The sequence below is a fragment of the Corvus brachyrhynchos genome, unplaced genomic scaffold, assembly GCF_000691975.1.
Source record: "Corvus brachyrhynchos isolate BGI_N302 unplaced genomic scaffold, ASM69197v1 scaffold542, whole genome shotgun sequence".
Lineage (NCBI taxonomy): Eukaryota > Metazoa > Chordata > Aves > Passeriformes > Corvidae > Corvus > Corvus brachyrhynchos.
In genome coordinates, this window is record NW_008236766.1 from 817,273 (window position 1) to 842,762 (window position 25,490).

Genomic DNA, 25,490 nt, shown 5'->3' on the forward strand with positions numbered 1-25,490 from the left:
CGGTAAAAATAAACCCAAATGGCCCCAAAAATTAAAAAAAAAAAAAAAAAAAAATATATATATATATATTTCTCAATAGAGCTTTGTAATCTTTTCAAATACTAGAAGGTCACTTATGTTTTCAAGGCCGTTTAGCAAGGTCAGGTTGTAATGAGCTGCAACTACTTTATTTGTGATTTGTGGCTCTGAGGGATTAATTGTCCCCACTCTGTCTCATCCACAATCTAAGGCCGAATTGTCAAAATGATCCATGGCTTTCGTCCCCAGGCCCATGGTTTCATTATTAAGGTGCGTTCTAATCGATAGTAGCATTTTTAACATTTTGCCCCTTACGTTTTATCAATCCTTATTATCTAATGACCAATACTGAACTGGCACAAGGTTTTTCAGAAACACACTGACAGATTACAACGGGCAGTCACATGCATTTGTAATTAGACTTCATTACCATTATAAGTGCCGAATGGGAGCAGAATAGAAAGGCAGAAGGAATGCACCCAGTTCACAGGTCTTGTCCCATTTCTTATAGCCCCTGCATGAGTCTGTCTTAATTTATTAATAAATAAAAAATAACCTCAACAACAAAGAACAAAACTTCGGGATCTTTTTCAGGTTAATGTGTTCAATTTATTCCACGTCACTGGCCTAAGTGGCAGCAGAAGCTTGGAGAACTAGCCAGCCATCTAGAAAATTATGAAGTTTTGTTTTGGCAGAGAAAACACCCACTGCAAAACAAAGCAAGTCTGTTACATTTCACATTCTTAAATTTGATTATTTGAATTACTTTGATTCTTTGTCACAGTTTATTCTGTTCTCACATTGATGAGGCAAATAAGAACATTAATTTTCTTCTCCTCTGCTGGAGACTGCAACTATGACAGATAATACTGCAAGTCCTTATCTAAAATCACAACTGGTTTAGAAAGAAAGCTGAGGGGACAGATTCTCAGATGGCGTAAGCTGGCCTAGTTCCACTGAAGTCAATGGAAATACACTCATTTACGTGTGCTGAACATCTGGCCCAATAGTGATCATTAACAGAATACTGCCCAAGAGTAACATTTTCCAGGCTACAGAAAAGCTGAAATAGTTACGTTAAATTCCATAGCATTCATTCTCCCTCCTTTTCTGTAAGAGAGTCCTGGGCTGTCTAATGAAATGGCATGCTCTGTCCTCCTGGCTTTCTTATTCAGGGAATGTGGCCTCCTTCCCAACCTGACCTTGTCAGAGCAAGCAGCTTCCATCTCTGGACAGAATGTAAAACTGCAGGCTACACACAAACACATACAAGAGTTTCATTAGAAACAAAATGGGACACTTAGCATTTCCCTGGCAAACACAGATCATGAAGTGATTTAGAACTTCAGCTAAATATGGTATCACTTAGGAAAAAAAAAATACAAAAATTAATTTTCAAAATGAAGTCTGAAATAGCATGCTAGTTTGCCAATTCTGAAAATATAAAATTATTGCAGACTTCAGTAAGCCTAGAATATCATTTCTAAAGTCTTCAAATTTGGTATCTTTATGAGAGTCTGGTCTGTTTGCTTTCTGATCCTTATGTTTTCTAATCCTTACAATAGTTTTAGAGCCTATTATTCTATTTTCTTTCTTCAAAGAACTTTTAGAGGTGGTTGGAAAGAAAAGTTCCTAACCAAACTGTCCACACACACTGAAAATGGAGGAATGGCTGTCATGACTCCTTGACTTCCAACAAACTGGAAATATTCTTAATCACTTATGTAACCTAAGCAAGTTTAGTGCTTTATATAGAAAAGGTCACGGAGCCATTTCAGTGCTAAGATTATCTACACCCCACCACCTCAGCTGGGTGCTGAGGTGCCAGGGCCTCTCCAATGGCATCGATATGTTTCACAACTCACAGTGTGCCAATGGATGAGGGAATTGATCCTCCCTTGTTACAAACAGCAAAGGTGGTCAAGAGCTCTACCCAGCACTAATTATATTTGTCAGTTAGACACCAGTTAGAGGTCTTTAAATCTCTAAAACTTCTATTTTGAAAGGATTTACTGCTCTTCCCAGGCAAAAACTTGTTTCTGTCTGTATTGACACTGTTTGCTCATTTCCATTTCTCTAATTATAGGCAGACCTATTATATTTAAGATCATGGCAAGGTGCAACAAAATTTTACAGTACCTGCGGCAGCAACCTTACACAGAAATTACACAACGACTTTCAAGAAAAACGGTTCAACAGATCAACTTTGCATCCAGAATTTTTCCCATAAAATGAAAGACAAATCCAATGAGATGGGGAGAATGATATAAAGAAAGTAAAACCAAGGTAAGTCATGTTTGAAGTAAAACATGTTTGGTAGGTCAGCAACACTAGAAACTCACTTCATTCTGCATTCCCTTTATAAGGCACACAAGGGACTGTTGTCCAGAAAACATCAATCCAATGCAGCTGGCAATGTGAGTTTTGGAGACCACTTTGGTTAAAGATAACCAAGTGTACTGACAAAACTGTCTGTCTTTCACAGAGGTTATTTGCTAAGCACAGAGAGAATGATGTATGTCGGTTAGTACCCATGCAGCAAGGTGATATTTATTAGTTCTTATTCATTCACCTCAGCTTCCCAGGCCTTGTACCCACATGGATATGTCGGGCCTTGCATTTCCAGGACTGCCATGCTACTACCAAAGCAGGGCAAGTGAGAACAAGTGCACTTTTCTCCTGAAGTAAAATACTAATGCAAGTGTACTCCTAGAGAAAATGATGAGACTTAGAAAGAAACTTGCCATCATTTGAATAATGCCTTCACTAGAACAACTAACATAAACAGCTACATGTCCTTCCATTTCACTTCTTGTCTTGTTTATTCAAGAAAATTTCCATTGTGTTTGCTCGAGTCACTGTCTGTTATTCACAACAGTATTTGAACTCAACAAGGAAAAGGTAATTAGGCCAGCAGCCACGACACATCCAATTTTTTCAGGGTAACCTTGTCAAGTCTGAGCATTCCATTTCTACACACAGAATACTCTGACTTTTAAATAAGAAGGCATTATCCTTTGCTATAATTGATTGAGATAAATCCATTTGAACAAGGAAAAAATTCCATGGGAGATTTATGGGAAAATAATCACATGCAGTCACTGAATCAACACAATTCTTCCATCACCAGAATGTTGGGATAACACCAAAAGAAGATGGAACTATCTGGGAAATCCAACAGTGATAAGTGTTTTCTCAAAGTGATGAATATTCTAACTCCTGGATGGTCCATAGCAAAGAATACCTGCCTAGTGATACAGATTTTTTAATGGGCTAATCATGTCATCAGTCCTGTGAGGGCAAAAATTACCATGCCCTTGCATTAACTGAGCTTCCAGAAGAGTTACTCAAACCATCCTTTTGACAACCTGAGAAATTTCCCTGGTTCAGAGGCCCTGAAACACCTCTTAAATCCCACACAAATAGTTACTATTTTCAAAGTATAACAGTGCTGCAATTATTCTGAAATTGAACTTAGGAAGATATTCTGTAAAACTCAAAATATAGACTATATTCTGATCATAGCAGTCCTGGAAGAAGGCCATCAAGACTGCCACTGTGAGGAAAATCAGAGCAGCTAGGAAGGCTCCACTATCTGTTTCCATATAAATATTTTTCAAGTAAATAAGTTACACTCCAAGCAAATCAAATCAAAAATAGATATATAAAATTACTTTCCAGCCATCCCAATACAAGAAAGACAATCCCTGATTTTTAGTGAAGGTAAAATTCTTTTCTCTACTTCTGAAAGAATTATCCCACTCCCCTAATTTCACTTTGCATTCAGAAGTGTTACCTGCCTCCGGATTGCAAACAGTACTACAGAAGTACAGGGAAATTTGCCCTTTCACAGCATTAGTGTACTCAGTTCTACTCAGTTTTGCTCATCTTTCTGATGAAGGATTTCTCCCATTAATTAGGAAGGCCTTGTGTGATAAGGAACAGATTATTTCAGCTCGTTTGCTATGCAGTCAAAAGGTGCCTTATAACAGCAGTGTTATCACATACCTGTATTAAAGTCAAGCTTTTATCCATTCTCTTTTACACAGAAGAGAATGAATTCTGTTCAAGTTCTCTTTGTGGGTCTACTCATTTTCAATGAAGAGAGATTACAGGACCGAGGAACAGTCTTCAAAGATTTTTGAATGGGTAACTGAAAAGGGCTAAATGAAAAGCAAATGTAGGTGAAGCAGCCCATAAGTTGTACACACAAGAGTGATTAAGCAACATGCACACAACTGCCAGCACGTGCTCAGAACTACCTCATTTCTGAGTTGTCTGAAGAGGGATACAGAGTATTACACAACATGCTTGGCTGAATTTAAATTTACAAACACTCGTTGATGTTGTTTGTTTAGAGATCCTACCACTATTAATGAAGGCAGTGCACAATTTCAGTTCAAAGTAAGAAGCCTGCCTTCTATGCACTTTCCCCTTGTTTTCCTGGTAAATTACAAGCAGCTAAACTCATAGAACATTTGATGTGGTGGATTATACAGGGAAATATTTAAATAAGAAGGGACTTAGTTTGTGGACATATGAGCAAGAGAAGATGTAAGAAGTTGTAAAAGTTTAAGCTTCCTTCCTATATGTCTCTTAGATATTTTTTTTTTTTAGTCACTTGGTACATTCAAGATTTGGGACAATCTATGTCCTATTTTTAGTATTTGTCAAGACATGAAAAAACCCCAATAAAAAAACAAATAACAGCAGGTTACAAGCGTGTTGAACTATTGAGCCACTTTACCACGTCCATGAGTGTCAGGAAATTCAGAACACTCTGTAACCGAAAACATCAGCTCAGGTATAAATTCACTGAACCAGTATGACCTCGAGCACAAAGTTCTAATTATTTTATGTTTGGTATGTTCTCTGAACAACAGAAAATAAAAGTCGTAAATACTATTGGGACTTTTTCCGTCCTCCCACTTCTGGGGATTTCTGGGGAGCAAAAAACCCTCATGCTCCTGTTATGTTCAAATTGTGTTTACAGGAGTTCAGCATGGAAAGTATCCTGTGACCTAAAAGGCTGAACATATTCTATCACGGTATAGCTCAGTGCTCAGGGCAATTCTTTTTAAAGCAAGGGTCTTCTGAGCAATCTTGTTTTTCTAGTTTGTGAACTACACAAAACCACAATTTTTCTCTAAATATTTTCATATTATATCCTTCCTGGATTAACTCTGTTAATAGCAAATGTATAAAACAGCCACAACAATTCATTCCCATGTCTTTCTGAATTTTTGGGTTTTTTTAATTTTAAACAGGCAAGGATTTTGATCACAAATGTAGCTGGATCTTCAATCTCACAGACATCCTCCAAGACCAGCTCACACTGCCAGGCTTTAACAAGCTTCTACCCACTTCCCCTATGCTTACTGGATTAACAGGGTAGCCACTGTCTATCTACATTCTGCAACACTACAAATGGGGAAGGGAAATGGGACAGCAAATAATAGACAGCCATTGGCTTTTGAAAAAAATCCCACAGCAACTTTTACCACTCAGAATAAAGCACACCTTCATTTTTAGGATTCCACAGGGGGAGGGAAAAAAAGAAAAATAAAACTACCTACTGCCAGTGAAACTAAAAATTAAACAAACCCCAAAAATCATCATTGGGATCATTCGTCTTGGAACCCCCCCCAGAATTTCTCAGCCAGACCTTTTCAATTCCTTCCAGAAACAGTCCCACTGGAGCACCCCAGGAAGCTGTTATTCACCACTAGCACAGCTGGCAGAGCCTGTCCTTTTTGCCTCATGGTGAGATTCATCTAACCTAGCTTTAGACGCTGAAAGGTTACACATTTAATTCTGAGTTTGTCACTGTAGGCTTTTCTACACTCAATGGCAAGAAACAGGCATCTCCAGGGGGCAAGTTGTCTGACCTGCCTATTTTAGGCTGAGATGAATCACTCTCTGAAGGTGCCCATTTTTCCTCAATTGACTGTAAAGTGGAATCTGGGGTGACTTCCCCAGCCTTTGATATCTACATTTCTTATGTCTTGGTGAAGACATCTGAATGTCACCCACAAAGATCTCACTCACCAGAGGTCAGACCCAGCATCTCTGACAAATTAGCAGTGTTAGGTGTCTGTTCCTTGAAATGAAAATTTTCATACCAAACTCCCGGGTTATATTTCAGTTGACTTTCACAATCCTGTCCCTTATAGAAACAACACCTTTGTTTTTATCAGTCATAGTTTCAAGAGGGTAAGTTCACACAGTAAAAACAATTAAAAAGCAAAAATGAGTTTGACTTTGCTGCAGTAATAACTCTTGTGTTTCTTATGTCCTTGCCAGAGCTGACTTCCACCAGATAGCTGTTCTGAATCCATCACTAAAGCACTTCCAGGCCAAATACTTTTGTTACTATAAACCAAAATCCAATAAGCATCTTTCACCTGTAACTATATTTTTCTGCTGAAGTTTGATATAAAATTTCAGGTTTTACTGTTAAGCCTTCATAAAAACAAACAAAATACTGGACAATACCAAACGAGAGAGAAACTGCTCCATACATCTCCATTTCATAGTGGAGATCTTCTCATCTATGCATTTTTCCCATGGGATAAGCTAATGTTACAAACTCAGGAAAGTCCTTTCAATTATTATTTTTGGGCAGATGATCCATCAGAGCAATAATCACCATTAGCACTGTACTCAGAGATGTACTCCATACCCAAAGGCTAAATAAGCCCTCAGATAAAGTCTAATCCATGAGCCATCAGCATTTAACATAGATGACAGCCCTGTATGTTTTTTCTTTAGTGACAAATTCTTACCATGTATGTCTTTCTCCACCAATGTATTCCCACCTCTTCCTCACCAGATCTGAACGAGTAACATTTTTTCTGCAACACAAAAACCCAAAATGGTCATTTAAGTATTATATTACCACCTTGGTTTTGTATGGTTTGAGTGGTTTTTTCTTGTTTTTTTTTTTTTTTTTACAAAAGCTGTAGCTAATAAACTGTTAGTCATAGTTAAAATTATACATGAGAAAAACAAAAGGCAAAGTAAGATGAAATAGCCTTTTTACTACTAATGAAAACTCCCTTATAATACTGTTTATTCTTAATATATCACAACTATGATTGCTTGATAAAAGAAAATAAGTTTTGGCACACGACCAGAAGCATCGAAAAACTAATCAGTTTCATTCAACTCTATCCAGTTATTTCGGTCTGCCTAACCCACACCATCACTTTGCACTGTGTTGCCAGGGTGCAATCTATTTGTCCCAAAGTGTGCCTGCAGCAGTCACTCAAGTTATTAGGGATCTGATTACTGATCTTCCTGCAGCTGCCCCGTGGCAGATTCTCCTCTGCTGCTCCTGCGAAGGCAGAAGCCAGGCCCCAGCGTGGCCAGGCTGGGAATAGTGCTGCCTCCAGACGCCCAACTGGCCCAGGAATTGTCATCTACCAATTCCTACTCACTTCCTCAATTTTAGCACTTTTTCAACCCTGTTGCTCTTAACTACTTGCAATCAGATACTACACTACATTTCTTTTAGGGAAGCACTCTGCAATTTTTCTTTTTTGCATGATTCACAACAGCCCCACAAAGAAATAAAGCATTGGTTTAGCTAAAGCCCACGCTTGATCTTAAATGGGAATAGCAGAGCGCTTTTCTCAACAACAATTTCACTGAATATTCTATAGACAAACCCAAAACATAAATCGCTAACAATTTATTTCCCATGCAAAGGCTTTATTGAGCTGGCTGCAGAGGGGAATCACTGCCACTAGACTAACAATTTATTTCCCATGAGCTGGCTGCAGAGGGGAATCACTGCCACTAGGAGGCCAGTCAGAACAAAAACAAAGTTTTCATTTGCCTGGACAGCAAAGACATCACCTGTTACACGGAAGGCAGCACTGTCCAGTACTGCTCTTCCCTGAGGAGCAGACACAGCAACAGCTGTCAAGGTGGTACCTGTACTTACTCTAAGCAGCAGGCTCTGGCCAGTCTCAAAATAAATTAGTCACTGTTTCATCTGTTTTGTAGATCCTGTCAAATATCATCTGTGCTCTTTAACAGACCTGTGGGCCATATTCAACATATACAAAACTTCAGATAACCAGGCTTGAAAAGGCTCTGGGTCACAGCTGAAGAACCCATATGTGAAGTCTTAAAATGGTGTGACCTCTTGTAGCTTTTGGGAAGACACTTAAATACAAAATTTGATTCCTCATTGTATCTTAAAGAGTCATCCTGATTCAGGGAGCCCAAATCTGAAACCAAAAACAGAAATTCAGGCAGATGCTGACAGATTTTCTCAAGTGAGGGCCCTGTGAACTAAGTCTGCCAGGGGTCAACACAAGCAGCCAGGTAACAGTAACAAGGTTATAGCTGTTCAGTCCACAACAATCGGTGTAAGAAAGGATATGTACACTGATTAATATTACCTAATTAAATTACCAAACAAATGGATTGGGGCTGCATCATACACAGAAGAAAAAAAGAAAAAAAGTGTGTTTCTAGAGGATGGGGACAAGATGCAAAGATTGCTTTTCGAATGGAGTAAGAATAGTAATAATTCTGCCAGTAGGCCAAGACCTTTCACTGCAGGACAAGTTTTTATGACCGAGATATAAACTCCTGAGAAAATAGATTTATAGGGGGCACGATGACACTAATCAGAAATCCTTATGAGTGTCCACAGAGCCCAACTTACAGGCATTGAATGAGCTCATCAAATTAATCATAGGCCTTTGGAAATGTTTACCTACCTCCTTCTGGTTTTGTTAAAGTCAGTCAAATTTTAGGAGCAGGTGCCTTGATTTTAATATACCCCTTTAAGGCTCTTTGTTTTGGGTTATAGAGGAGAGAAAACAGGAGGCAGTATCTACCCAGGTATGCATGTCCTATAAATCACACCACTTGGAACCCTGTCTCTCATAATAAAATAAAATGCCATGATATAAAATTAATAGTGACTCAGAGAAAATACATTTTCTGATAGGTGTTGGGAAGTACTGGCAGAAATGAGCCAATGGTCTCTGCTAAATTTCTAAAATAAAAAGGTCAAAAGCAATTTGTCCCCAGTCCCCACCTTCTCTCCCAGTCTAAATTGCTTTCAAGGTTCTCAATACTTCAACAAAAATAAAATTTGGCCCCACTGAGACCAATAACGAAGTTTCCACTGAACTTGCTGGAGACAGAATTTCACTTTTGGATAGCAGAATATGATCTTAAATCATGGCTTGGTCCCCCTTGTTCAAGCCTGAGATCAAGCACATTTATAAAGTGATGACTGCAGGATTCCTGGAACCAATGTGTTCCATGCTAAGATTTTCCTCTGCGTGCTCAGGAAAACAAGGTGTCTGGTTTAGACAGATTTTAATCCAAAACCAAAATCTGCAAAAAATTATGCTCAAACTGCCCTATTAAAGAAAAAGGCACCTTTCATAGGAGTAAATATTCCACTCGGTGGGTAGAAGCTATTCCCAGATGAAGAAGAAAAGACAAGCTATATTGCTCTGCTGTCTAGAGTCCAAAGAAACTCTCCAATATAAAATATTTGCATGTGTTTTGCTGAATAATTTTCAGCCCTGAAATGTTATTAAAGTAAGAATTTCACTTAATATGAATATATGCGAAATACAACATTTTTTCATGCAAAATATATTCACTTACATTGCTTAGGAGAATGACAAGATATTATTCTGGACTATCAATTCTAGAATTCTGCTCCACAGAGAATATGAAACACTTAAGAGCAGAGAAACAAGCCCCCATTCACTTCATACATCACCAGTGTTAATTGTGCAATGTTGCAAAAGAAGGTAAAAAAAAAAATTCTGTCCCTTAAGCTTTCAATTTGCTTTCTTAAGCATTAAATATTTTGCCCTATTTTGTAGTGTGCACAACTAGAAATAATTCTGCAACGTTTCCATGTACGTTCAATAAAAATGCAAATATATAAATCCCTATCTCTGAACAATAACTCAGGTTGATGTTTACTAAATAATATTTCTAATAGATTGCAAACAGGAAATATATGAAGCAGATCCTTTTAAAACAGTTCCAAAAAGTATTATGTTCTGCAGCTTTGAAGGGAAGTAGATGAGAAACTACCAAGTTTTGCTGTAGATAGGTAATGCTAGCACCTAGGCAGAAGATAGTTGAGATAGCTGCTTCCCTTGTCCTTAATAAGCAAACCCAGCAACTTCAGGACCTGACCAAAGAGTCATCAGTGACTATCAGCAGATGAAAGAAAGCACCATAGCCTTTTACAAAGATCTGCTGTTAACCAGCTTCAATGACTTTCCAGGCAGCCTACCTGTTTTGTTTGCAGCTTTAATACACTGGTGGCTACTTATGCAAAAAAGGCAAAAACTAATTAAATTTGTTTATGTATGTTATCGTGTGGAGCACTCATTTCCAGACATCAAGCTATGAATCATTAAATAACTGCTAAATTGGTCTCCTGGGATAGATCATGCCTCAGAGTTGGGCAGGCCCCTATCCCACCAAAGCCAGGTGTGCTCTGCAGTGAGCAGGCATTAAAACTGCTTTAAAGGCCATGATTTGGGTACGCAGCCAGGTCTCACACTGCGAGGTGAGTGGTAGGAAATCATGAAAACAGTGACAGCCCTCCTGTCAGAGTTACTCCTCTGTTTGATTAATGAGGGCATTTGAAAGACAATTAGCCAGAGCAGGTTTGGCTGCAACTAGCTTATCAATCAGGCACCCTCTATTCAAAGCGCTACTGCCTTCTTTGCTTTTGGTAGCAGGAGAATTGTATCAATGATACACAAACAACAAGGGACCTTTACATGTTATGTAAAAAAAAAAAAGAGCAGAATGTAGCAAATCACAACTGAAATAGTAAAAAAAATGCTTTGCAAGCCACTGGTTGCCGGGAAATTGTCACTGCAACTTCCACATGGCTGGATTTTTTGTTTGTGCACAGTGAATTCAAGGCTGCACAAATATATCAAGCACTTCCCAGCTTCACAAGGACAAGTTTAAGCTAAGTTTTCAACAACAGTAAAAATGAAACCTAACCACAAATGATCCCATCTGTAACAAAAAAAATAATCCCTCACTAGAAAACAGACTGTGAACCTACTCTCTGAGCTTCAACATGTTTCAACTAAGAACAGTTTCAATTTTTTAAAAAAGATTTTGTTGCAATAATTCATCAGCTTGATTTATCCATTAGTAATGCAACCTCTTTGCTTTCCAACTACCAGCATAGGTAAAATTTAACACAATACTTTTCTTAGGCAGCTGCTCTCCCAAGAACGTGTTTCATGCTTTGGTTTAACTGAGAGTTTTGCTTCAAGTGGGGTAGTCCTTGACTTCATATAAGTGATCAAAAACATGCAATGGACCATTTAAACCGTGTCAGAACTTTTCCTGAAGGTTTGCATTTCCATCAGAACAATTTTTATCAAACTAAGGAAATGATGATTTTTGCCTGTGAATGAGTAAAAACCAAATTACTGACTAATGTATTTATATTACACTTGATTTGAATAAATACAAGACTGAAAGAGTAGGATTGAGACTGAAGTGTGGTGCACCACTTTTCCTTTCAGTTTACAGTTAATTTTCCCTGGTAATACCAGATCAGAAGTATTTTTAATGCATGACTAGCATAGTGCTAAGTGGGTATATATGCAGCGCAAGGAGGCTATTTTTTTTTTTAAGCTTTCTAGAATCTATTTCAGAAGTAAGCTCACAAAATACTGCATTGTGTGTGTTTGAATATGGGGATAATAAAGCAAGTAGCAAATTAATCTCTGATTAGATTAGTTAGAGTACAAAGACAGAGGGAGATTCAGCATAGCCCAAAAAATCCTCTCTGAAGCTTCCATGTGTTGGCAGAATGTGATAGTCCAGCGTTCATGGATAGAGAATTATAATTGTTTTTAAAAATTTGGAAGAGTTCCCACTGAGAACACACAGCTTGTCACAGGGTTAATCTGCAAAATCACTTTTGTTAAAGTGTTCAGCCACCTCAGTAAGCCCCAGCAGTGGCACCCACAAAGGGAGCACTGTTGTAAACTTGCCACTAGCAGTTTATACCCCCTGGCGTATATCCAGGAGCCGCTACAGAAAGCCCAAGGCCCTTTCAATGGATTTTAAATTGGTCCCTGCACTCCTCTAAGTTACAAAGGTGGTAATGAAGTATTGGGAGATGTAATAGAAAAATAAAATAAAGAGGATCTAAGTAGGTGGCGGATAACCAGTGATTCCCCATATTCTTACTGAGAAACTGTGAACAGTTTCTCCTTTTTCTATGGCTGTAATTGTAAACAAAAGGGACAAAGCCCTAAGAGGTGCGGCATGGCTCCTGTCTGTGGGCCAAATTCTTTGCGCCCCCACCATGGGAGCAGCCCTCATTCATCCTGCTCATTAAAGGACCTCGGCAAACCCCTGCCCCACACCTGGGCATCATCGAGGGCAGGGCCAGCCTGGGCCAGGACAAAAATCGTGCCATGGCCGTGGGGCACTGAAGCCCTGTGGATGCACACAAGTCCGTGCCTGGTCTTGCTTAGTTTACTAGTGCAGGCATAGCTGCTCTGTTCTACTCTAATGGATTCAGGGCACACTAACTGGCTCCTTGTAAGAGCGTGGTAAATGCTATGACTGTGCCTCAGCAAGAAAGTGGGAGTGCTGGAGTAAGTGCTGGATATGACCTGCATGGCTGGCTTGTGATCATTTCAGGGGAGGGAAGGTCAAATGGATGGAAGTAGGTCCACTATTTTTCACGCAGATTAATACAGACTGCCAGCTTCTTCCAAATAACAAAAGGTTAAAAGGAGTCTGGGCAAGCAACAGAGACTTGGGGTCTTGTCATCACCTCTAGGAGAACAATTGTTTCTTCTCCCTCTTATTCCTCAGAGTCAGAAACATCCAGACGCTTTGCTTCCTCAGCAGTTTGAGGAAACAATGGCATGAACGAGAATAAATATACTGCAACATATCCCAGGTATTTCAAATCTGAGGTTGATAGATGGTAAAAATAAATAAATAAATAAAATAAAATAAATAAATTAGGGTACTACACAAAAGATAGATGCTTCTGCTTCTCATCAGTGACCTGCAGTCCAGATGTTCGCTTAGCTGGAGAGAACAGCCAGAAGTGCCTTTTGCAGAAAACAAGCAGAAATACTTATTAAGCAGAGATGATTAGATGACTGGTTGGACTGGTACATGAATGTAGATGGGCTATCTAATATGAGGCCCATGGAGGAATTTTGCAATGCATACTGCTTCAAAGGCTGAAGCCTAAGGAAGACTTTGAAGGAAACATCGACTTTTCCTATAAAGAAACATGTCTTTGCCCTTATCTTCCAAAGGCACCACATCAATTTCCAGACAACACTGCAGACATTCTTTTTCTCTTACAAGCCCCTACATGTTTCCCCTTTTGGCTTTTCCTTTTGAAGCACACTTAAGGAGACTTAAGCTTCAAATCCAGAGACACTGAAGCTTTTGGAGAAGAGCATCACGTTTTAAAGTGTGCTCTGCTGTCTGGGTCAAAGAACCCAAGCAATCAGAAGCAGCAAGGAAAATTTGCCCCTCCAAATATCCTGAACAAGATGCAAGTTCCACATGAATATGTAGGCATTTACCGAGGAGAAAAGTGAAGGCTTCTAGTAACCGTGATTAAAGACATTTATTCTTTCACTGGCTATTTCTTTGAAACTATGGCTAAGGCCTAGTAGTTTAATTGACTTTCATAAAGTCAATCCTCATTACAAGGTGCATAAAAATGACCTTGTATCCTTCTTCCTTGTAAAAAGTTGGAGAAATGCTATCTGTCTAGGACAGATGGTTCTCACCTGGGCAAAAATGACAGAATATGCATCTTTGTTGACATTCCATTAACTACAATTTAGAAATTCTTCCTTAGCCTTACGCATTTTTTAATGCAAGTAAAGTTTACCTTGCTAATTGGTTCACTAAGTAACACATCATTGTTATTAAAAGGAGAAATGAAAACTTGCTAACCTAACATCCTCAGCTATGATTATTCTTGTCAATTATTTTATATTTGGAAAGGCAAACAAATGTTGTATATAAAAACTAAATACTGTATTTGGCATAACTTCAAATTAGCTGTCTCACCGTGCTTATAGCATGCAAATTAAATGTCCTGAATAAGCATTAATCATCATAATAGGCTAATTATTGTCAGTTAGCTATCGAATAACTGAGCTGCTACCCCTTGGAAAGAATTTGGAAAAAATGTTAATAAGAGCCTGGCTACCTAAAAGAAAAACATAAAAATTTTTGCCAGTAAACAATTTTTTTTAAGACAAACACATAGCTTCTTTTGACCAGTTTGAGCAGTATTCTGGTCTTCCCACATATTTAGGCTTACAGTCTTCAAGTAAGTTATATTTAGTCCAAAACCATTTCTGTATGAAGATGTCTTTGTATCTATGTCACTTAAAATGACTTGCTGAATTTTAAAACATTAATTAATATGTTAATAAACAGTTCATCTTTGTCTTCTCTGGCCATGCACACGGCTGCCACAGTACTTAGAGACAGCAAGGAACTTAAATGTTTTACACAGAACTAAATGTTTCAGAAGTGATAAAGAATACATGAATGTAGAACTGCTACTTGGAGACAGTGTGTTAGGGCCTTGGAGTATATATTTAATAAAGGAGTGATACATTCCTGAATGTAAATGGATATCCAGTGCTTAAATGGAACTGAAGCACTTCTACAAATACACTAATGCCAACACATTTTATATTAAGTCTTAAACATTTAAAAATAGTTTTAAAACAAACTTGCAGTCAGGTTTCTGTTAGACTGGCTGATATTTCTGCACAGCATTTGTGAGGAAGACATTTGCCTGAGCAGATTCCTTTATATCCCCCTACACAAGGTGTTTGTCTCATTTATTCCAAAGCTCTCCCCAAGGGGCTCACTGCTGCACAGTGTCCTCACACTGTCATTAATGTGCTCACCCTCAGATTGCCTCCAGGACTGGGAAGCGGCATTGGCCCTACTCTGCAGATGGGCGTGATTTCAAGTCATGGAATCTGAGCGTGATTTCTATGATGTCCCAGAGGAAATGCATCTCAAGAGTAGGGATCACAACCTTCTCTCTCTCACCACCACTGCAGATGCTGTCAAAACCAGCTCTAGGTCGTACAGAAAAGCTGCATGGAACCAGTAACAACTCAACTCAACTCAATGACACATGAGTCTTCTTTTAGTGCATTGACCACAGACCATCTCAGGTGAAAAAGTTCTGTACTTTGGGGCTTTTATCCAAGAAATTGCTTGTGTACCTGTTCTGCTTCATAACATTCTGCCTATAACATTGAGCTAAGGAAGCATGAACGACAATGACAAAGACAAGCTGCCTCCCCAGATAATACAAAGGGTCTGTAAGAGAACAGTTAGCAGAGTATTGATTGGGAAACACTTAGTTACTCAGTTGTAGGAGGTAAAAATCACTTTCCAGCCCACTACTGCCACATCCAGGAATCCCACTGGCCTTTCTGAGCATGCTTCCCTAAGAGCTCCAATTCATCACTCTTGCCACTGTGACCTCAAAATCTTTTAAGTCCATGACTGTTTCACAGGATGCAGTTGCCATTTCTGTAGACTCTTGTCTCCTCTGTACAACCTTACACCAGAGTGTGTCAAAATATATTTTATTCCAAGAAGGTAGAGTCTATGTGACATGAAGTAATAAAAACCTGAAGATGCCCTCCCTCATAATTTTCCACTAATCTTTGTCCAAAAAATGTTCTTGGCCAAGATGTTGTGGCTTGGTGTCCAGTCAGTGATGACACCAAACGCTGCCAGAACCAGTCCTAGCAGGATGCCATTGGAAACATCCCACAGAACAAGCACTCTTCAGTAAAATCTCCTCTTTGGCATCTGCCAGTGAGGCCAGTTTCAGTTTGTTTGTTAGATGGCGCTGTGACAGCGCTGCTGTTCCTCTTAATTCAACAGTGGCATTAAGAGCTTTTTGAAGCCTAAATACCCTCTGTCTAAACAGTACATTCATTAGACTTACAACTGCATGAGAAAACTGGAAGTTTGTTTTACAAGGTGTTTTCATCATAAAGCTATGTGACAGCCATGATCTATTCCATTCTGTAATCCTTTACTGAATTTGTGATCAGCTTTTCCATTAATTTACCTGCAATCAATAGCAAGCTGACTAATCTATACAAATCAAAACCATTCAGCTCACAGTTCTGTACACTAGCACAATTTTATGACTCAGGTTTTAAAATATGCAAAAAAATCACCTGTTAATAAAAATAAAGAGGTTGACCAGAAATCATCTCAGCAAAGTCTTTTAGGACTCTTGCACTGAGGTCAACTAAGCCTGCTTTAACTAAACCCAAAACGTTTATTTTTTAAAGACCTTCTTTAACTAACTAAAGGATTTTAAAGTTGTTCATTGCACTTATACAATATTTGGACACACCACCATGTTTCTGTCCAAGTGCAAGATAAGTGTTTATTTACTCATATATGGGATTTTTTTCTGCACTATAAATAATTTGGAAGTTTCCATCTAGTAAATGATTGATACAGTTCTTTGGGTCTGTGGATAGTTGGGGACTATTTTTTTACCCTAAACATGCTGCAAAAGTCACATTATATTCCATTATTTCTAGTCTGAAAGAACTTTGCAGATAACAACTGATATGTGTGTGTATATAGAGCATAAAAGCCACTTATTACAAGTGTGGCTTCTATTTCTCTCTGATACAGTACTGGACTTTTGGGTTTTTAAGCCTCTGCTACTCTTAAAATATCTCTCAATTTTCCTTCCCCTTTTTTATGTCTGCATTTCTCAATTTCCATTGAATCTCAAATGCAGCTTCACTGTTCACAGCAGATTGAGATACTCTGACAAGGAAGTCTAAGACACACCTATTTGGTCCCTTTATGGGAAGGCAAAACCTCAACCTGCAGCTCTGCTATGCCCCACCAGAGATGCTGACCACCTGACAAGCAAGTACTTTGGTGATAACCATGAGGTTTGGGACATTTCTGAGATAACCCATTTCTTTTGTGGCCTCAGTTACATTCCCAGCTTCTGCCAGGGTGAAGTGTGGAGAAGAGCAACATTTGAAGATCCAGTCCCATTGAACTGTGGCTGGTGAATTACCTAATTACTCAGACTGCTAAGGCCAACAAGGTATTTTGACATAAAAATTTAACCCTTTCTCATCTTGCAATTTGCTACTAATAGTAAGAGAGAGTGTCCAGTACTAATGGACTAAAGCAGAAAGAGTTACTGCTGAAAAGAAGAAAATTTGTGTTTATGAAGAAAAGGAAATAAATTCACTCACCTGAAGGCTTTAGAGCATAAACTTTTAGATGAGAATCCTATTTTTGCTTGTCAATATAATCATATTTGAGTGTAAATTATTCTGTTTTCAACAAGTTAGTGTCAAAAGACACACAAGCAAAATCCAGCTGAGGCCTAACCTCTCTTTTTCACTCACATACACACACAGTTTTTGATAATAAAGTATTTTTAGTTCATTTTAGATCAAAAGTCAGTCCTTGCTGAATGTGTGTGCTAAAATACATATTGCAAAAGCCCTGTAGGAAATGAGTAGGTTTGCAGTACCATTGCTGCCAAAATGAATGTGAAATTGAATGCAGTCTGAAGTTTCATAGACTTTCTGTAGTGAAAAGAAATAGGGCCAAGAGGATTGTGGAATATTTTTTCATATTTCATAAAGAAGTTGTCCCTTTGTCCTGTGTAGCTACGTGTACTCATAAAATCCACTTGAAACAGGAAAAAGCACTAATTGAAAATATTAAGTACTTCTACTTAAAGCCAGGGCTTTCCTATTGCAACTACAATTGTTGAACTACATTAGATGGATAAAACAGTTAAAAGGATCCCAAGTCCATGCTGCCCACACAGCTCTGCATTATATTTATCTTCTCACAAGAAAGAAGAATAAAGCAAGCTCAAATCATCCCATAAATCAAGCCACTTATTTCCATGATTTTTTCTTCCACCAACTATTCTAAAAAATCCATTCTAAATGCACAGAACTGGTTTGTTAAGGGCCAAAGCTTATTTTGCCACAGGTGTTAAAAAAATTACAATAAGGGCATAATCTTCTTGCTGTTCCAGCAGAACTTGGCATCAGTAGGAGGAATTATATGGTCAGAAAAAATACGAAAAGCAGTACCAAAAAAGCATCAATAAAATAAAACCTCTGGAATCATTTTCATCATCTTGAACACCAGAAATCTCAATAGTAGCTACTCCACTTGCTAAACTGGTTAACAAGAACCATGTAAGACCTGACAGCATTTCTGAAATATCAGTAGAAGCACAGAATCATAGGCAGTACTTAAAATAGGGCTGCAACAACCAGCCATTTAGTAAGGACTTCCCTTTTTTAAAAAAACCTCCACCATCTATCATGCAATGCACACCAGAAGAATTGCTACATACTTGGGCAGACAAAGTACTTTGATAAGATGGACATATCCACTGATCGACAATTTGTCGACTATTATATGTGTTCAAGTAGTGAAATAGACTCCAGCTGTGCTTAGTACCTCCTGGGTGATATAAAATAGTAAGTATTCATTATGACCTTTAGTCAGCTGCTTAATGGTAATACTAATGGAACTGCAATAAAATTTAGCTGACATACTGCTTAAGAATATTCTTAGGCTATTTTGTGGTATTAAGTTGGCATACATAACTACATTTGAACACTAGATTAAATAAAAAATTTCCAATTATTAATAAATCTTACAGTTATGGAATTTTGGTAGGTTTTGATGTGACAAAAATATCTGGTCACAAAGAACATTTTCTAGCTAAAAGCTAGCATTTAAATGTTAGAAAGTATTTGCAGACACTGAAGCTTAGCATGAATATTAGTGTTTATGTAAAGGGCAGCCCAGGGAAAAGCTTGATTTATAGTCATAGTCTGATACAAACAGCAATGTGAACACACTAAACAGGGGCAGAGTGGTCAGGCTGCTGTGTTCACTGTTACCAGATAGCCCTCCAGAAGTACCAAAACCTTTGTAATGAAGAGACTTCTGCTTTGCAATTGCCCATGGCTGAGATGCAATTCTGCAGAGACTTTATTATCCACAGACCTCACAGTCTTGTCCTGATCCATTCATCTTTGCACTGGGATTCTACCAGCCAGCTGACTGAGGGTCTTTACAAAAGGCCTCATTTATACTTCACAGACTGATGGAAAAAGTCACCAGAACTTTGCTAAAATTGCAAGAAAGTATTGTAGGCCTGGCCTCCCATCAATTGCTACCTTTCCTTGTCAATATGATCCTTAAAAATGTTAGAATTTTTCATTATTTGGGCCCACCTCTTGCTCTCTCTTTTCAAATATGTTCTTCATCTTGCCTTGTCACATATTCTTGGGCTTGGATCACCTCCAACTTTGTCTCCCTGCTTAGCCAAATGGTTAAACAAAATACAATCTCACAGAAACAATTTTCTCAAGGTCTTTAATTCTCTGACCCAGCTCCTGGGTAGTGTATGAAAGAGCTTTCCTTCTGTTGTACCACACTTCAGAGTCTTCCGCTTCCAAGATGGGTATTTCTATAAAATGACAGGAATGGACTGATCTGTTACAGGCTCACTACCCACCTAAAGACCAGAGTTACAGAGATGTTTTTACAGGCTGAGGATAGCTTTCTGCAGAGAAACTGAATAAAATATTGAAATTTTAGTCTCTACATAAGCATAGATGTGCAAGCAATAAAAACGTACTTTTAGAAGGTTGAGTGGAAAAATAAATTCTCTTCCAACTTCCTATTTTACCCTATGTTTTTATGTGTACTAATGTGATGCAAAACCCTATTAATTCTTTCAAGATTTTCATGCAGGCACTTCTCCCAATATTTTATCTGCATAATAGTATTTTAAGGACACAAGTTTTTTCAGAACAATGCTGTGTGTCTGTTATCCTTCTAGCAGCATCCTCAATTCTCTATTTTCCCTTTCAATATTCCACAGTCTACATCCAGCCCTATATTAAATCTAAATAAACACAAAAAACGTTACTTTTCTTCATTCTTAAAATATATTATACTCAAAAAAAACCCTTTAAGAAGTGTTTGGGGAGACCTGAAGAATCTAATCTGTATACTAGTTACATTTTTACACTCCTGCATTCCTGAGCATGCAGCAGAATATCTGCCTTCCATGGCTCTGCCTTCCCTTCTACATCGATTTTTACCAATGAAATGTAATTTTCAAAGGGCTTATATTCACATAACTCCTGATGAAGGCACTGGTACAGGTTTTATCCTTTAAATTTCTAACCATACTGTTTGTTCATGTACAAGACAAATGTAATTGGGGGCATGAATCCATCTTATTTGCACATATTCAAATGCTAAAGCAGACCTTATCAGAGATGGTTTAAAGAAAAGGGGAGTTACAGAAATGTTGATTTTGGGTCTGCAGAGAGCAATGATGAAAGACAATCTTTTTGCTACAGCTTTCTCTACGAAGGCACGACAAGCAAATATGTACAATTAATGGAAAAAATCAAATATTTTACTGGAGGGTTTTTGAAGTGCCAAAAGCAGGCCCAACTTTATTCTCTCATAAGTCTTGCAACTGATTTCAACAGCAGGAAAAGTAGCATCTTAAAATTCTGTCTTGTGTGTCTCCACTTAACCACAAAAACCACAGTAGGATCGACGGGTTGTTGAAGCAATACCACAACTATTGGCATATGCAGTTGGATATTACTTATCCTTGGAGACTGATGGATGTTGTGGAAGCAGGCAACTTCCAAGAGAACTCAGGTGACAGATTAGAGACAGCTGCAATACCAATTTTTTTCCCCTGGGACAAAAGAGACCAAAGCAGTCCCACAGCAGTTGCCCATTTACTAATAGAGAATCAGGCTCTTACTACAAATAAGTTTCCTCTTTGTGAACACAAAGTGTGGTACCCATGCTACTACAGGCAGGAACAGCTGAGAAATAATAACCTTATCCCATTCACTACTATAACATAATCTGTTTTGTGCCACGTGACAGACACAGACTGTGCTAACACCAACACTGATTCCATAGCTGTCACAGGGAGTGATGACCACAGTTCCAAAATCCCTGACTAAAAAATAAAGATTGCAGCTATTCTGCAGTTCTCAGAATCTGTGGTGTAACACAGAAACACACAAGCAAGCTGTAGAAAAAGCTAGCTTTCCCACAACCAGCTTTGTGGGAAAGGACCGCACTTCGTACCTATCAAAACAGCAGAAAGACTACGTGGAGAATGTGTTTCTATTACTGACACACAGATCCATCTTACCCAAGATACACTCAGTGGGACTGGTACTAGGAAGAGACACACAAAAACTCAATGATGCTGGAAAAAGCTTCACCTCCCACAGCCTGTAGTGTCCCACAGCCTGTATCTCACAGGCACTACAGTACTTGAGTTTACACCTACACTGCTCTTTAGTAATCTGCTACAGATTACTGCCATTCTTCATTTCTTCCCCAAACAATGTATCTCAGAATGAAAAACTTTTTTACAGGTGACTGGTTAGCCAGAAAACTGCAAAAAGGCCAGAGCACAAGCCTGGCTGTAACCTTGCTCTTCCCTGCGTCCTTCTCAGCTCAAGACAGATGGGTCTTGCCTTCCTGAGAGGCAAGCAAAGCTGGGAAGCAAACCAAGAGCATCCCAGTCTCTGCTGAGCACCTGCAATAACACAGATACACACCAGTGAAAACAAGGCTACATGCAGGGTCTCTGTCAAACACAAGAGTGCCTACTGTCTCTGCTAAGAGCAAACTACTCAGATCACACACTTCCCACCACAGCATCTTTTGAGAAACACCCACGTACAGTATTGCTTTGAATTGTTTTCTCCTTTTCCAGATCAGCAGCTAGAGACTCACTCATTTTCCATGCTTTCAAAGTTTTCTTTTTCTGCAAAGAGAAGGCATTACCACCTATTCTTTAAACTAATTAACTATCCCTTTTAGCTATAATTTCTCTTCATATAAAACATTTGTAAAAGGTCTGTTTTTCCCCATGCCCCCTTTTCTCTCTTCTGGCTCTTCATTATGACCGTGCCTAATTGTGATGAGCTGTCCACCATTTACTCTGCAGGATTGTATAGAGCTTTGTAATGTGCCTGCCACTGATGTATTTACAATTGGAAGCAGTTAACTCTTTAGTCCTGCCTCCTTGTTCAAAACAATGGGCTGCATGACGAACTAGCGCTTAGCCCCAATTAAAGATTTTTAAAAGTCTCCATTTTAAGCCTGAGTACTCCAAATTGAGCATTTGTCAAAGGCCCAGCCACAGCTTCAAATGGAGAGAGGGAAATCCTACTGAGGAGAAGAATAGGACTACCCCATCAGTTAGGGTGAAAGTTCTTCTCAATCAGCATCTTAACCATGTAATCAGTATGGGATCTATTAGGTCTGCCTCATCCATAGAAACCTGCTGATCTCTACCAGTGTTGCCACCAAACAATGACTTTTTGCTGATATCTGTAATTTCAGCATTTTTTGCCTGAACACAGCCCATCTAACTCTTAACTGCTGAAAGGTAGGGGAAAGACTTATTTTCTTTTCTTTGGGTAAGGATATGAATGTGAAAGCAGCTCTCCTGCCTGCATTAGGAATGCCAATATTTTTGCATCATAAAAGTTTCTCAGAGCTTCTCTTGACATAAACCTATCAAAATACATTACCAGTAGAAATCTCTCTCTCTCTTCTATTTCCCTTTCTAGATAAGAAACCACACTCAAGAGGCATTTGCAGTTTCTGCAGTTCCAAGATTATTTTCCTTAAGTATCAACTCTAAAGTCAAGCTCCTTCACATTCCCATTACAGGGTAAAATCCCTCAAAATGACGTGAGGGTGGTTCTAAAGACTCTTGTATTCAACTACTTGAATATTTCTTATTATTTTCATACAAACTGCATACATCTTTAGAGTTGACATCTATGGACAGATATGAATTAATGGTTATGCCTCTTGATCAGCTTTGCACTGGACAGTGATTGTAACATGATGAATGACCCTTTCCAATAGAAAACAGAACATAACAGTTGACAAATGTGCATAGACAGCTATCTTTCTGTGCAAAAATGTTCATATTTTGGGATCTTGATATTGACAATCTGTCTAAAATGGATCTACTTAAAACTTCAGCACAGTACTGATAAAACTTTGTATATATTTTTGACTTACACATTGTGCTAAGGATCTCTGTACAAGTTGAAAGAGCATAGTTTCAGAACACACAAAATGGGCAATTAATATCTACAATTAAAAAAGACAGAAGAAAAAGACACAATTTACTCTTATAAAGAAAAGAAATTGTAAAGAGATCTGACATACGAAAGAACTGCTGAAAATCTGGAACTTTGTTCATCTGAGTCTTAACAGCTGAGGTGATGCAGCAGAGTCAGGCACTTTTGCCACAAATTATATTTCCCCCCCCAAAAAAAAGTTAAACATAACTGTGAAAAGCTTGCTCTATATAATTTTTAAGAGTAAAATATTAACATTTATGACAGTACTTATTAATAAAAATAAATTAGATATATTCTTATGCAAAAAACCCCAATTAGTTTCAGCTATGCTCTTGGACTCTGGTCTTTACAAAGTTTTGGTCTGGGGTTGTTTTTTTTTTGTTTAAATCAAACTGGTGATAGTACTGTTGGTGTGCTGCATGTCCAAGGCCAGACATGCAAGTGGGTAAAAGCAACAGCCAGAGAAACAGAGCAGCGCACGAAATGAGCATCAAACTACAATATTCCCAACTCCCCCAAAGGATCCAGGGAGAGAATGGCACATGAAATGAGCATCAAACTACAATATTTCCAACTCCCCCAAAGGATCCAGGGAGAGAATGGCAGCACAATATACCTGAAGTTTAAGTACTTTTCAAAATTACAAAAGGATTGTTTTAAAAGAAGGTACTATATGGGACTTTTCTCTCCCCATCTTCTGTTCACATTTTCTCCCATACCTATTTGTTTATTCTGTTCTTACTGCTGTCAGAAATATTAGGATCTTAGGTGACAGAATTACTCCTGCATGTCAGCTTAACCTGATGTCTGGGGAAATAAAAGAAAACCAAAAAGCAACAATGAAAAGCAAAAGCTCTTCTGTCAGTACCACATTTTGTTAGTCTAGCTGCTCTCACAAATGGCTGGGGGACCACAGTGGGCAGAACGACTTCCTAATGGAACGACTCAGCTCTATATTCACTGCACTCAGACCTCTGGTTATTCATGTGGGGAAAGTCCACACAAACTGAAAGCCTGTCTATAGCCACAGACTGCAGTGGGTTTTTTTAGCAGTGCCTTTCCTCTGCAGTGGATAAAGCATGCAGCAAGCTCAACAGCAAATACAAGCAGAATATTTGTTCAAGTTTCAAAACTGATAGTGAAGCTTTAACTCAGACCAATTCTCTGTGCAGACGTATCTTTTTTTATTTCTTCTCCAATTTCTTTCTGCAACTCTGAACACCAGTCCATCATTCACGGAGACTATTTAGCCCTCAATTATCACAACTTACATTTTCACCAGTCTCTTTACCCATGTTCAACAGACATATTCAAACCCATCTTCCCAGCAGCAGTGAGCAGTCTTTTAGATAGAGAAGTTGGTTTTGGATACTAACATTTCCACCAGCATTTAACATATGAGTAACGCTTGCATGTGTTTTGCACTAAAATTACTGAAGAGCAACCTTTGGCTTAGAACAGTTTTCTTAAAATGTATATAAATACATTTTAAAAGTTATCAGCTTTCTCCTTATCAGAGTGAACCCAGACAAGTCACCATCCCTTCATAAAAAAATGAAGAACACTCCAAATGTACCTTCACAGAGGATTTCTAATCTACAGCAAGTGTAGCAGACAGTGGTTCCCCCTACCCTGACTGAGTAAATGTCCAAGGCTCCTGACAGCAAATATCTCCTCTCCTACCCCATCACCCCAAATATTGTCCAAGGAAAATCAGCTTTCATCCAGCATGCAGGCAGGATGTGCTCCTTGTGCTCAATTACAGGCGAGCTTGCTAAGGTTTCTCAGCAGCAATAACAAGAGCAGCACATCAGCTGTTTTCCACTTTCCAAGGGAAAGAAAGCTGTGTATTTTCTATATTATTTTCTTGACTTGTACAAGAGCACAATTCCCTAATTTGGATCCCTCAAGCTTCTGCATCTTCCTTTTCCTTAGCAATTTCTCACTCTTTCTTAGTCCATCTCAGAGAAAGGGATCCTGGAAATTGTTTTAGCCTGAACCGTGTCCTGGGAGAAACCATACAACCCAGCCATGCTCTTTATGCACTTACAAAACAAGCAAAAAAACCCCAACCCATAATTTTCAGACTGTGAAAGGGATTTTCTTCTAGCCTACAAGAAAGCAACACTCTTCCAGCGGTTAGGTTTTGGCGACAGTCTGGTGCATTAAACAAAAGGGGGGATTTTGTTTTGAAAATAGGCATTGTTCTTCGTTTGT